The 15,647-nt window shown below is 42.7% G+C and overlaps 1 protein-coding gene across 1 annotated transcript in view; it reads right to left on the bottom strand.

Annotated features, from left to right (window-relative positions):
* Nucleotides 1–15,647, bottom strand: part of LOC121005627 (transmembrane protein 132A-like) — a 779,862-nt gene that overhangs the window by 739,009 nt on the left and 25,206 nt on the right. The gene's annotated exons all lie outside the window — the stretch shown is intronic.

A 15,647-nucleotide genomic window follows, 5' to 3' on the forward strand; every position in this document is an offset into this window, starting at 1 on the left:
AAATTATTTTTTTTCCTTTAGGTATTAGAGCAATCAAATGAAAGTTATGTTTTAACATAAGGGTCAGAAACAGGGATTTGTTTAGCCTCTTGGTTATTAGTTTTTCTATGCAAGTTCTCTGGATCAATGAGATTTTTTCCCCCGTATGGTTTATATAGGGAGAGCAATGTCCAGTGATAACAGAGAGGACTATACTGGTGCAGTGGTTTTTATGCTCTTTGATGTGACAATTATCTTAGGTTTTCCTATCGCCCACCTTTGATGGCGCTGTGCCCAGCTCTGAGCCGATCCCGCTCAGCAGCTGCCAAGGCTTAGAGGAAACACTGGTTCTGTCACCCCCGTGCTGCACTTTTTCGCCCCATAAGATGCATTTTTCCCCCAAAAGTGGGGGGGAAATGCCTCTGCGTCTTATGGGGCGAATACTAATCAAGTTATTAGTACCAGAGGGCCAGGAAGCGCTATACTCACCTCTTTCTGGTCCTCATGCGCTCCACTGTGAAGGCTGCGCACAGTGTGAGGCAACGCTGTGACCTCACACTCTGCGTGCCCACACAGCATACTGTACAAGAGGATTACCGAGCGCGAGCGGTGAGGAGCGGCAGCGTCCGGAGCAGGAAAGTGTTTTTTGTTTTTTTTTTATATGGGGCACGGGGGATTGATATGAGGCACTGGGGCTCTTATCTGAGGTCTGATTGGGGGTCATTCACATTGGGGTCTGATCTGAGGTCTTATTGACATTGGGGGTCTGATTGGTGGTCTGACCTGAGGTGTAATGAATTTTTATTTTCTTATTGTCCCTCTCTAAAACCTTATAGGGCGAATAGAGCGTCTTATAGGGCGAAAAATACGGTAAGTTTAAAAATGATTTCTTCTCCCTTCATTATATTGATAGTGCAGGTCTGTATGTATACAGAGTGTATTTGTGTGTGTATATATATATATATATATATATATATATACACATACACAGGTGCGTGCGCTGCGTCTGTGTTTGTGCTTTAGGGTGCACACCCTAATGCAAAAGGCTGCGCACGCCTATGTTCGGCCCTGGGATTTTTTGAGCTGTTCTTGACTGCGGAGCTCTTGGACTTAGTCGTGGCAGAGACAAACCGGTATGCCACACAATTTATATCCGCCAACCCGGGAAGCTTTTATGCCCAGCCTTTCCGGTGGAAACCAGTCCAAGTTTCCGAACGTAACATTTTTTTGGGCCTTCTCCTCAACATGGGTCTAACTAAAAAGCATGAATTGCGGTCATATTGGTCCACGAACCCGATTCATCACATGCCCATGTTCTCTGCTGCTTTGTCCAGGGCACGATTTGAGGCCATCCTCCGTTTCCTGCATTTTAGCGACAACACCACCTCCCATCCCAGAGGCCACCCAGCTTTTGACCGGCTCCACAAAATTCGGCCCCTCATAGACCACTTCAACCAGAAATTTGCAGATTTGTATACCCCAGAGCAAAACATCTGCGTAGACGAGTCCCTAATACATTTTACCGGGCGCCTTGGCTTCAAACAATACATCCCAAGCAAGCGTGCCCGGTATGGGGTCAAATTGTATAAGCTCTGTGAAAGGGCCACTGGCTATACCCACAAATTTCGGATCTATGAGGGAAAAGATCAGACCCTGGAGCCGGTCGGTTGCCCTGACTACCTGGGGAGCAGTGGGAAGACAGTCTGGGACTTGGTGTCACCCTTATTCGGCAAGGGGTACCATCTTTATGTGGACAATTTCTACACAAGTGTGGCCCTCTTTAGGCATTTGTTTCTAGAACGGATTTGCGCCTGTGGCACCGCGCGAACTAGTCGCGTGGGCTTCCCCCAACGGCTCGTTACCACCCGTCTTGCAAGGGGGGAGAGGGCTGCCTTGTGTAACGAAGAACTGCTCGCGGTGAAATGGAGAGACAAGCGTGACGTTTACATGCTCTCCTCCATTCACGCAGACACGACAATACAAATTGAGCGAGCAACCTGTGTCATTGAAAAGCCCCTCTCAGTCCACGACTATAATGCGCTCATGGGAGGGGTGGACTTCAATGACCAGATGTTGTCTCCGTATTTAGTTTCCCGCAGAACCAGACGCTGGTATAAGAAGGTGTCTGTATATTTAATTCAATTGGCGCTGTATAATAGTTTTGTTCTCTACAGTAAGGCTGGGAGAACAGGATCCTTCCTCAAATTCCAGGAAGAGATCATTGAGAACCTCCTGTATCCAGAAGGTTCCGTGGCCCCATCCACCAGTGTAGTTAGCCGTCTACACGAGCGACATTTCCCCAGTGTCGTTCCTGGTACCTCAACCCAACCGTCACCCCGAAAAAGATGTTGTGTCTGTAGCAGGAGTGGAATAAGGCGTGACACCCGCTATTTCTGTCCTGACTGTCCTGACCACCCTGCCCTATGCTTTGGAGAGTGTTTACGGAAGTACCACACACAGGTACACTTAGCATAGGGATTGCATCTCACAGGACAGGCACACAGGGCTATTAGGGCCCTTTTACTCACAGCTGCTGCAAACTTCTCCTTTCACCTGGGATAAAGTGCATAACGTACTTCGCCACATCTTTGGGCGATTTGCGCTTTGCACATTGTCCCATGGGGAAGGAGAGGTTTGTTCTATAAAGGTAAAAAAAACTTTTTACCTTCCAGGTGGACCAACCGATCGACTAGCTGCAGCACTGATGTGCATTCGGACAGAAGCATTGCGCTGCTGTCAGATTACACGCAAGTCGGTGTATGCGGCGCTGCAAGACGAGATTTCTCCTCTGCAGTAAAAGATACGTTTGCTGAGGCATATGAGCGGAGGAGGTGGCGGTGTTTATATACTTTGGCAAACACTTTGTATATATAAAAAAAAAAATCCCGGCAATGATTTATTCATCCCCATCGATTGATGTGAATGGAGAAATCTGGTTTGCCAGGGCATACGAGCTAAGTGGGTATGGATGTTGGGCGGAGCTCCTATGTCCTGGCAGACGCCTTTCCCCTCCTTTTTCTTTTTTTGGCAGAGATTTTTTTTTCATCCACATCGATCGATGCGAATGAAGAAATCTGTGCCGTTCATTTTTTTCTTTCAGCCATGCTGAACGGAAAAAAAAATCTCATTACCTGTATGCTCAATATAAGGAGAATAGCAGAAACTCCTAATGCTGGGCATACATGTAATGATTGCGGAGACCCTCAAATAACACCATTTTGGAAAGAAGACACCCCAAGGTATTCGCTGAGGGGCATATTGAGTCCATGAAAGATTGAAATTTTTGTCCCAAGTTAGCGGAAAGGAGACTTTGTGAGAAAAAAAAAAAAATAATCAATTTCCGCTAACTTGTGCCCCTCATTGAATACCTTGGGGTGTCTTCTTTCCAAAATGGGGTCACATGTGGGGTATTTATACTGCCCTGGCATTTTAGGGGCCCCAAAGCGTGAGAAGAAGTCTGGTATCCAAATGTCTAAAAATGCCCTCCTAAAAGGAATTTGGGCACCTTTGCCCACCTAGGCTGCAAAAAAGTGTCACACATGTGGTATCTCCGTATTCAGGAGAAGTTGGGGAATGTGTTTTGGGTGTCATTTTACATATACCCATGCTGGGTGAGATAAATATCTTGGTCAAATGCCAACTTTGTATAAAAAAATGGGAAAAGTTGTCTTTTGCCAAGATATTTCTCTCACCCAGCATGGGTATATGTAAAATGACACCCCAAAACACATTCCCCAACTTCTCCTGAATACGGAGATACCACATGTGTGACACTTTTTTGCAGCCTAGGTGGGCAAAGGGGCCCACATTCCAAAGAGCACCTTTCGGATTTCACAGGTCATTTACCTACTTACCACACATTTGGGCCCCTAGAATGCCAGGGCAGTATAACTACCCCACAAGTGACCCCATTTTGGAAAGAAGACACCCCAAGGTATTCCGTGAGGGGCATGGCGAGTTCCTAGAATTTTTTATTTTTTGTCACAAGTTAGTGGAAAATGATTTTTTTATTTTTTTTTTTCTTACAAAGTCTCATATTCCACTAACTTGTGACAAAAAATAAAAACTTCCATGAACTCACTATGCCCATCAGCGAATACCTTGGGGTGTCTTCTTTCCAAAATGGGGTCACTTTTGGGGTAGTTATACTGCCCTGGCATTCTAGGGGCCCAAATGTGTGGTAAGGAGTTTGAAATCAAATTCTGTAAAAAATGACCGGTGAAATCCGAAAGGTGCTCTTTGGAATGTGGGCCCCTTTGCCCACCTAGGCTGCAAAAAAGTGTCACACACATGGTATCTCCGTATTCAGGAGAAGTTGGGGAATGTAAATTACACCCCAAAACACATTCCCCAACTTCTCCTGAATACGGAGATACCACATGTGTGACACTTTTTTGCAGCCTAGGTGGGCAAAGGGGCCCACATTCCAAAGAGCACCTTTCGGATTTCACTGGCCATTTTTTACAGAATTTGATTTCAAACTCCTTACCACACATTTGGGCCCCTAGAATGCCAGGGCAGTATAACTACCCCACAAGTGACCCCATTTTGAAAAGACACCCCAAGGTATTCACTGATGGGCATAGTGAGTTCATAGAACTTTTTATTTTTTGTCACAAGTTAGTGGAATATGAGACTTTGTAAGAAAAAAAAATAAAAATCATAATTTTCCGCTAACTTGTGACAAAAAATAAAAAGTTCTATGAACTCACTATGCCCATCAGCGAATACCTTAGGGTGTCTACTTTCCGAAATGGGGTCATTTGTGGGGTGTTTGTACTGTCTGGCCATTGTAGAACCTCAGGAAACATGACAGGTGCTCAGAAAGTCAGAGCTGCTTCAAAAAAGCGGAAATTCACATTTTTGTACCATAGTTTGTAAACGCTATAACTTTTACCCAAACCATATTTTTTTTACCCAAACATTTTTTTTTATCAAAGACATGTATAACAATAAATTTTGAGCAAAATTTATATATTGATGTCGTTTTTTTTGCAAAATTTTACAACTGAAAGTGAAAAATGTCATTTTTTTGCAAAAAAATCGTTAAATTTCGATTAATAACAAAAAAAGTAAAAATGTCAGCAGCAATGAAATACCACCAAATGAAAGCTCTATTAGTGAGAAGAAAAGGAGGTAAAATTCATTTGGGTGGTAAGTTGCATGACCGAGCAATAAACGGTGAAAGTAGTGTAGGTCAGAAGTGTAAAAAGTGGCCTGGTCTTCAGGGTGTTTAAGCCATAGGGGCTGAGGTGGTTAAAGGGACGGAAGCCTGCTAGTTTGCAGGAGTAGAGACTGCTGTAAAACTGCTGGTGTTAAACTGGACATTTTTTTTTTTTTCTGAGGTGCAAACAGTGCAGAATTTAAAGGGCCAGAAGCCCAGTACAAGAGACTGATCAGTGGAAATGGCTGCAAAATGTTATAGCCCGTGGGAGAAATCCTGCGAGTTAGTGATCGGGGGAATCCCGCTGGGGGTCATTTTAGACTCCCGCCAGCAAGTGTCTCGGGTCCTGCCTGAAATTCTGGACTTTGTAACAAGGGGTCCAGAGACAAAAACTACGGTGTCACTGACCTTTGTGACGGACTATGGCTCTGTGCAATGGGAGCTGTTAAAATGTGAGACACTGGAAGTGGAATTTGTACTGGGCAAGGACTTTCCATTGTTTGGGCAGTTGTGCAGCGGAGTTCCTGATAAAAGGCAAAGATATGCCGTTGCCAAGGGCAACCGTCGGGAAGACAAAGAGGTGGAGAGCGGTGCGGTTCTCAGGAGTGCATATCTTCCCTGCGACTGTGTCCGGAGTCCTAGAGAGGGAGTGCGGAAGTGCAGTAAAGCTGTTGCTAGGAGCAACCACAACCTTGATGAGTCCGCGGGAGAGAATGTCACTGCTTTACCAGAAAGGTTGATTACAAAGGGTAAGACTGTTCCTGTTATTAACTATGTAGCAGACCCAGTGACGGTGAGCCGGCGGCAGGGGATACCTGCTGGGCCGGTAGGTAATAAGTCACACAGAGGAAAAACTGTGTCTGGACAGGCGGATAGGCCTGCTGTGATTGCTCCCTCGCAGAAATCTACAGGGGAGAAGGTTTCTGTGTTACCTCAGTTGCCCATGACCAAAGCTAGTTTTTTGGGATGACAAGGATCCGGGATCCCATGCTAGCCCGGGTAAGAGGTAGCACAATATTGAAACCTGAGACTGGTAAAATATTAAAGGTGCTGGACAGTCGTGCGGATAAGGACTATCCGCTGATTTTCACTGAGCGTGAGACTCCAATGAGAACAGAGACTGATGAATTTGATGTTACAGATACGATCATGCATGAGGGAGTATTGGGCCATGATATCTGTTTGTTGCTGTGGGGTAAGGTAGACACTTCTGCAGATAGTGCCGCAACTCCTGCAGAACCTGTACCTGTCCCTTTAAGTGAGGATCTAAGGGAGCTGCACTTTGACCTGCATGGGGAAAGAATATTGACCATTGGAAACAATGGTGCTGGTCAAATGCAAAGTGATGGTGACAAAAGTGCGGAAATGCATAAGGAAAATATAATGTCATATGAAATATGTGGTGACAGTGATATAACTTTTCCGTTGCAGGTTGTGGTCAGGGGAGAAGCACCCCCTGGTGGTAAAAATGTAAATGATGATGAAACTTTATTTTCTGCATCTGCTATGTTTCATGAAGCGCGATATGATGTAATCAAAAGGTTTGAAGACATGCATATAAGTAGTGTGGAGCAAAGCCCAGCTCCAGCTCAGTGTTTGATGGTGCAGGAAAATATGATAGGGCTAGAGGGTGTACCGCACGTACTAGAGGTGGAAATGCAGTCTCTACAATGTTGGTTGGTCACTAAGGAAGTGTCCCAGGTGGGGATTAGCTCATCTGTGCCCCTAGAGGTCAGAATTAATAATGACATGAGCGGTATAGGTGACGTATGTGCTGTGACCGGTAGCAACCCAGAGATTGAAGCTACCATGTCAATGTCCTGTGAAACAGAGGTGGTTATTAGTAGCGACCAGACAGTTCTATCTGACGAGATGGGAATTAAGTTGGGTGACATCAGCCTAGGGTCTGAAGCCCATATCCAGACAGTTGTAGATGACCTGACACGACAGTACAACTGCAAACAGGAGCTCTCTCTGTCTCTGTCTCTGTCTCTGTCTCTCTCTCTCGAAGAAAATTTCAGAAAGGGCAAAGAAAGAGAATGGTTATACTCCTACATCTGCTGCAGCAGAGCCGAGCAAGGAGCAGCTGGAACCGGAAGCCCAAAAGCGGGGCACTTCCCACAAACTTGTGCAAAAAGCTGAAAAGAACCTGCTGAAAAACATGGAGTTGGTGGTTCAGCGCCTGGAGAAACAGGGTGTGACATACAAAAAGGTGGAGAAAACCAAGAACAAACTTCAGCAAAGATTGGATGATCTGATGGTGGACCTGGACCACCAGAAGCAAGTTATGTCTAATCCAGCAAAGAAACAGGAGAAGTGTGACTGGCTCCTAGCTCAAGAGAAACATCTCCGCTCGATATGGTGAAAAACGTGACCAAACAGAGACTGATGCTTGGGAAAAGGAGACCAAGGCCCTCTCCTTGGCTAAAGCCCTGGAAAAAGTGCTTGAGGAGCATGCTGAATTGGAGAGGCTGAACAAGCAACTCAGAGCAGAGACTGAAAATCTCATGAGCTTAAAAGATGAGTTGTAGAAATCTAAGTGTGCTCTCAAACAGCAGGTGGAAGGTGAGAAACCTGAAGAGGAGAGTTCTCTGGAAGACGTCAAGAAGCCAGAGCCTGTTAAAAATGGGACTGGAGAGGGTGGCACTGTGGTGCTGGCTGTGGCAGAGAAGATGGAAGATGCTTCTGCTAAACCAGATGATGGGGCTGATGTGGATGCCGAAGACCACAGAACCGTGGTAGCGTGTAGCCTAGGCCTGGAAGACGTCCCCTCTGCATACAAGGCCTTCCAAATAGCCAGCAGCCTGCTGGGGAAGAAGTACGAGGAGGTGAACGATCAGTTTTCGGATCCGGGCTATTACAATGGGCTGTGTCTCCTGAATCCTCAACAAAATGAGAACAGGGTCCTGGGTGAGCCTCTGGAGAAAATGACAGAAGACGAGGAGTCTGCTGAAGACCCTGGTGCCTCCTGCCTCGATGAGAAAGAGGGGGAGGGGTTAACAGGGCAAGTGTATGGTGTCATGTCCGAGAAGGATGAGAAGGCGGTCAAAGAGACTGGAGACTTCAAGAAGACAAAGACTGAAAAAGTTAAGCCAAAGGGAGCCGCGGCTGAAGTGGAAAAAGCTGCTAAAGAAGCAGAGGTCTCTAAAACTGTCATAGCGCATCATCATCACTCGGGAAAGAGTATCTGGCCATGAGATGGGCACATGAGGCCTTTAGGCAGTTTCGGTTAGGCAAGATGTTGGTTTTGGTGATAAACCAAGCTCTGCTGGCGTGGGTCTGGCAGAACAAAGGGTTCCTGGCCTCGGTGAAATAAGAACCAGTAAATTTCTGTGTCAGCGGCAGCTAGTGCTCGCTGACACTGGGTTACTTAGTGTGGCTGTAAAGCCAATCTGGGCCGGTTCTTATTGGGAGCAGCCAAAGAGCAGGGTGGGTGGCTGTTCCCCGCGTCCAGGCCAGGTCGATACCCTCTCACCAGCCTCCTGTGGTTATGCAGGTGTTTATGTGGATGTCACATGTGTTAGGTGAAGCTGCGACTTCATGATAACCTGTAGTGGTTGGAGTGTGCACAATAAATGCACAGTTTGGACCTGAAACCTGGTGTCCTAAAGTCGTATCTGTGAGAATGACCCCCAAATAAGAGGCGATCCCTTACAAGACCAAGAAGTGGCGCCTATTATTAGGCCTGGTGGCCAGTGCCAGTGACAACTGCATTTAAAAATATTTTTTTTTTGAATATAGATATTGACATGGAAAATTAACCCCTTCCCGACCTACTACTACGTCATGGTAACCACTTTGTTCCCGCAATTTGACGTAATAGTATGTCATAGTGATCGTGCGGGCACCGGAGCGGTGCGTGCGCAATCACTGCAGGGGCTCGGCAGTCCGTGGCAGCCGGGCCCCTGCTGTATCCACCGGCATCGCTGTAAAAGCTGATGCCGGCGGATTAACCGCGACATAGAAGGGGTTTGTGTCGGGTGAGTGATCGCATCGAGTCCCCGCGCTGCTGTGGCGGGGACTCGATGCGACACAAGGGAGCCCGATGCTGTACAGAGGCTGCCCAGTGCCGTGCACGGCATTGGGAACTGCCTTCTACGGGAGCTGAGGAGATCCAGCCTCAGGCTGGGTCTCCTAGGCAACCTGTTAGTGTATGACTCAGTGTCATGCACTAACAGGCAATTCAATACAATATAGATGTATTGTAATGCATTGCAGAGGGGATCAGACCCCCAAAAGTGAACATCATAAATAAAGTAGAAAAAAAGTTTAAAAAAATGTTTTTAATAAAGTAATAAAATTAATAAAGGAAAAAAAACTCCCCTTTCCCCTTATTTTATAATAAAAAAACAGAAAACAAAACCCACACATATTAGGTATCGCCGCGTCCGGCTCTATAAATATATCACATGATAAACACCATAAAAAAAATATATAAAAAAGGTGTAAAAAAAAAGCTATTTTTGTCACCTTACATCACAAAAAATGCAACACCAAGTGATCAAAAAGGCGTATGTCTCACAATTGTATCAATAATAAGTCACCTCATCCCGCAAAAAATGAGCCCCTACCTAAGACAATCGCCAAAAAAAAAAAACTATAGCTCTCGGAACATGGAGACACTAAAACATAATTTTTTTTGTTTCAAAAACTGCTGCTATTATTGTGCTAAGTGAAATACTTAAAAAAATAATATACATATTAGGTATCGCCACGTCCGTAACAACCAGCTCTATAAAAATTTTACATGACATTCCTCAGGTAAGCGCTGTAAAAATGAAAAAGGTGCAAAAACATCAATTTTTTTTGGTTACCTTGCCTCACAAAAAAGTAATATAGAGCAATTAAAAATTATATGTACCCCAAAATAGTACCAACAAAACTGGCACCTTATCCCGTAGTTTCCAAAATGTGGTCACTTTTTTGAGTTTCTACTGTAGGGGTGCATCAGGGGGGCTTCAAATAGGACATGGCATCTACAAACCAGTTCAGCTAAATTTGCCTTCCAAAAACTATATGGCATTCCTTTCCAACTGCGCCCTGCTGTGTGCCCGTACAGCAGTTTACGATCACATGTGGGGTGTTTCTGTAAACCGCAGAATCAGGGTAATAAATATAGTTTTATTTGGCTGTTAACCCTTGCTTTGCTACAGGAAAAAATAGATTAAAATGTAAAATCTGCAAAAAAAGTGAAATTCTGAAATTTCTTCTTCATTTTCTATTAATTCTTGTGGAACACCTAAAGGGTTAAGAAAGTTTGTAAAATCAGTTTTGTATACCTTGAGGGGTGTAGTTTCTAAAATGGGGTCATTTTTGGGTGGTTTCTATTATGTAAGCCTCACAAAGTGACGTCAGACCTGAACTTGTCCTTAAGTGGGTTTTGGAAATTCTCCGAAAAATTTCAAGATTTGCTTCTAAGCCTTCTAATGTCCCCAAAAAATAAAATGTAAAACATAGACATATGGGGAATGTAAATAATTACTATTTTTTGGAGGTATTACTATCTATTGTAAAAGTAGAGAAATTGAAATTTGCAAATTTTTTCAAATTTTGGGTAAATTTTATGAATAAAAATGATTTAATAATTTTTTACTCATTTTTACCACTGTTTCGAAGTACGATATGTGACGAGAAAACAATCTCAGAATGGCCTGTATAAGTAAAAGCGTTTTAAAGTTATCACCACATAAAGTGACACATGTCAGATTTGCAAAAATGGCAGGAGGTGAAAACAGGCCCAGGGTTGAAGGGGTTAAAAATAACATCTTCAAAAATTATTTATTTTATGCACTTATATAGCGCTGCTTTAGTGCTTTACAGACATTAGCATCAAGCTGTCCTCAATGGGGCTCACAATCATGTTCCCTATCAGTATGTCTTCGGAGTGTGGGATAAAACCAGGGTACCCAGAGGAAACCCACACAAACACAGGGAGAAAATACAAACTACATGCAAATGTTGTCCATCTTTGGATTTAAACATAGGATATGTTAAAAATAAAAATGTGATTAATCCCTTAAGTACTGGGCCCATTTTTAGTTTAGCATTTTCATTTTTTCTTCCCCACGTTCCAATAGCCATAACTTTTTTAATTTTCCATTCACATAGCCATATGAGGGTTTATTTTTTGCGGGATAAATTGTAATTTTTAATTTACCATATCTGTTATTGGAAAATGGTATAAAAGATTATTTGTCGGGTTAACATGAAAAAAAAAAAATTTAATTCCGCCAAGGTTTTTGGGGTTTTGATATCACAGCATTCACTGACATGACTTCCTTATTCTGCGGCTCAATAAGAATATAGCGATACCAAACTTGTATAGGTTTTCTTTTGTTCTGCTACTTTAAAAAATATAAAAACCTTTGAAAAAATAAAAATTTCTTTTGCATCACCATTTTCTGACATAACTTTTTTATATTTCCATCCACAGAGCTGTAAAAGGGCTTGTTTTTTGCGAGACAAACTGTAGGTTTTATTGATACCATTTTTGTGGTCCATTCCATGTCATTGCTGTGGGGGGTCTGCTGTATGATATAGCCGGGAACCACCACATATGGAGCGGGCTTACTGCAGCAGCCAGCTCCATACATTACCTCAACCACCGTCGCGTGGTTGAAGGGCTTAAAACACTAGGTCATTGTCTGATGACACTTTCCCTTTAATAAACCAGAGCTTTATTCTTTGGGGGCAGCTATTGCTACACAATAATACAAATGTTAAATAAGACAGCTTTATATCTACTTTGGGTAATTATATTGCGAAATTTATCCCTACATGTATAAATAATTAAATGACTAAAATGAAAGGGGTTTTACCAGGTATTTTAATATTGATGACGTATCCTCAGATCACCTCTAGAGTTGAGCGGACACCTGGATGTTCGGGTTCGACGGGTTCGGCCGAACTTCGGAAAAAGGTTGAGTTCGGGACCCGAACTTGACCCCGAACCCCATTGAAGTCAATGGGGACCCGAACTTTTGAGCACTAAAATGGCAGTAAAAATGTAATGGAAAGGGCTAGAGGGCTGCAAATGGCATCACAATGTGGTTAAGAGCATGGCAAGCGCTCTGCAAGCAAATGTGGATAGGGAAATGACTTTAAAAAACATAAAATACGTAAAAAAAAAAATTATAATCTTGATGTAGGAGGACGAGATCGATATGGAGTAGGAGGTTAAGGAGGCGGTGGATGTGGCGGTGTAGGTGAAAGCGGTGGTGGAGGAGGAGGAGGTAGCCTTCACTGCTTTTTTGTTTTAAATTTATTTTAATTTTTTTAAATTAGGGTACACCCCAAAACATTGGGAAATATAGCTGTGATAACCCCCTGCAGTCATGCTAAACACACGTTCAGACACCTCCAAGGGGTAAAGGGCAAGCTCAGGCCATGTGCCCAATTTGGAGACCCAGAAGTTGAATGGGGCTGACCCCTGTCAGTCAGTTCATGTAGGCGTGTGCACACTTACTGCCCCACCATGTTGCACGTCCCCGTGATGTTCACGATCCAATTTAATATCTGCTCTATCAACTTTCGATGTTCTTTTCTGCGCCTACCATGGTTATCACGGGTGGCGGGGAATCGGGGTTCCACGCCGGAGAGGGAGCATGAGAAAGAGAGACCACATCCAAGGGAGGATTAATTTTTTTCAAATTTAAAATTACAGAGTGGAATTATGGGACAAATTATTAAAGCGTAAAAGTGGGACAACTTTTTAAAGTTTAAGCATTGAATGAAAGGATGTGCCGCGCATTAATTAATGAAAAATTTATTAAATTTTATTCCCTGTCAACTATGCAGAGCAGGGGTTTCTATCCGGCAAAATGTCACCTGACAATGTAATTGACGATTTTTTTAATTTATGTTCCTGTCACCTATGACATCCACCATCCATTTCGATATCTTCTCTATCAACTTTCGATATTCTTTTCTGAGCCTACCATGTTGATCACGGTTATCGGCGAATCAGGGTTCCACGCCGGAGAGGGAGCGTGAGAAAGAGACCAAATTTAAGGGAAAATTGGGATCGAGGGGAAATGTGGGAAAAGCTGTTAAATCGCAAATGTGTTACAAATTACAGAAGCCCAAATGTGGGCTAAAAGAGTAAAGCGGAAATGTGGTACAAATTACAGAAGCCCAAATATGGGCCAAAAGAGTAAGGCCCCTTTCACACGAGCGAGTTTTCCGCGCGGATGCGTTGCGGGAGGTGAATACAGAATGCATAGTAAAACAGCGCTGGAGGGGTTAAAAAAATAATAATAATCATTTAACTCACCTTAATCCACTTGATCGCGATGCCGGCATCTCCTTCTGTCCCCTTTACTGAATAGGACCTGTGGTGAGCATTAATTATAGGTAAAGGACCTTTGATGACGTCACTCCGGTCATCACATGGTACGTCACATGATCTTTTACCATGGTGAATCACCATGGTAAAAGATCATGTGACGTACCATGTGATGACCGGAGTGACGTCATCAAAGGTCCTTTACCTATAAGTAATGCTCACCACAGGTCCTATTCAGTAAAGGGGACAGAAGGAGATGCCGGGCAGCGATCAATTGGACTAAGGTGAGTTAAATGATTTATTTTTAACCCCTCCAGCGCTGTTTTACTATGCATTCTGTATTCAGAATGCTATTATTTTCCCTTATAACCATGTTATAAGGGAAAATAATACAATCTACAGAACACCAATCCCAAGCCCGAACTTCTGTGAAGAAGTTCGGGTTTGGGTACCAAACCTGTGCGATTTTTCTCACGCGAGTGCAAAACGTATTACAATGTTTTGCACTCGCGCGGAAAATCGCGGGTGTTCCCGCAACGCACCCGCACATTTTCTCGCAACGCCCGTGTGAAAGGGGCCTAAAGCAGAAATGTGGGACAAAGTATTGAAGCGCAAATGTTGGCTAAAAGAGTAAAGCGGAATTATGGTACAACTTGTTAAAGTTTAATCATTGAATCAAGGAGGTGGCGCGCATCAATTAAAGAAGAATTTCTGAAATTGTATTCCCTGTCACCTATGCAGAGCAGAGTTTATTCACGTCTAAAATTGTATAATGTCAACCCAAGAATGTAACAGAAAATTTATTAACATGTCTACTTGGTAGAGCAGGGGTCTATGAAAGAAAAAAATTGTTTCTTGTCACCCCAAAATGTTAAAGAAAAATTATTGAAATTTATTAGCTGTCAACTAGGTATAGCAGTGGTACTTCCACACCCAAAAATTGTTGAATTTCACCCGAAAATGAAACAGACAAATTTTAACCCTTTCATGACCAAGGGTCATTGATACCCCAGTGTCCAGGTCAAAATTTACAAATCTGACATGCGTCACTTTATGTGGTAATTGCTTTGGAACACTTTTATTTATCCAAGCTATTCTGAGTTGTTTTCTCGTGACATATTGTACTTCATGATAGTCATAAATTTGAGTCAATATATTTCACCTTTATTTATGAAAAAATCCCAAATTTATAAAAAAAAATGGAAAAATTCACAATTTTTAAAATTTCAATTTCTCTGCTTCTAAAACAGAGTTATACCTAATAAAATATTTACTACTTAACATTTCCCATATGTCTACTTTATGTTGGCATCGTTTTGGAAATGTCATTTTATTTTTTTAGGACGTTAGAAGGTTTAGAAGTTTAGAAGCAATTCTTCAAATTTTTAAGAAAATTTCCAAAACCCACTTTTTAAGGACCAGTTTCAGGTCTGAAGTCACTTTGTGGGGCTTACATAAACCCCCCATAAATGACCCCATTGTAGAAACTACAACCCTCAAGTTACTCAAAACAGATTTTACAAACTTTGTTAACCCTTTGGGTGTTCCACAAGAATTAAAGGAAAATGGAGATTAAATTTCTAAATTTAACTTTTTTGGCTGATTTTCCATTTTATTAAATTTTTTTTCTTTAACACATTGAGGGTTAACAGCCAAACAAAACTCAATATTTATTACCCTGATTCTGCGGTTTACAGAAACACCCCACATGTGGTCGTAAACTGATGTAAGGGCGCACGGCAGGGCGCAGAAGGAAAGGAACGCCGTATGGTTTTTGGAAGGCAGATTTTGCTAAACTGGTTTTAGATGCCATGTCCCATTTAAAGCCCCCTGATGCACCCATACAGTAGAAACTCCCAAAAAGTGACCCTATTTTGGAAACTAGGGGATGAGGTGACAGTTTTATTGGTACTATTTTGGGGTACATATGATTTTTAATTGCTCTATATTAAGTTTTTTGTGAGGCAAGGTAACAGAAAAATGGCTGTTTTGGCACTTTTTTTTTTTTTTTACAAGATTCATCTGACAGGGTAGATCATGTGCTATTTTTATAGAGCAGGTTGTTACGGACGCAATGATATCAAATATGTATACTTTCTTTGTTTGTTTCAGTTTTACATAATAAAGCAATTTTGAAAAAAATTGTTTTTGTGTGTATTTATTGAAAGCCATATGTTTTTTATTTTTCTGCCGATCGTCTTGTGCAGGGGCTCATTTTTT

This window comes from Bufo bufo, chromosome 6 (genome assembly GCF_905171765.1).
Source record: "Bufo bufo chromosome 6, aBufBuf1.1, whole genome shotgun sequence".
Classification (NCBI taxonomy): domain Eukaryota; kingdom Metazoa; phylum Chordata; class Amphibia; order Anura; family Bufonidae; genus Bufo; species Bufo bufo.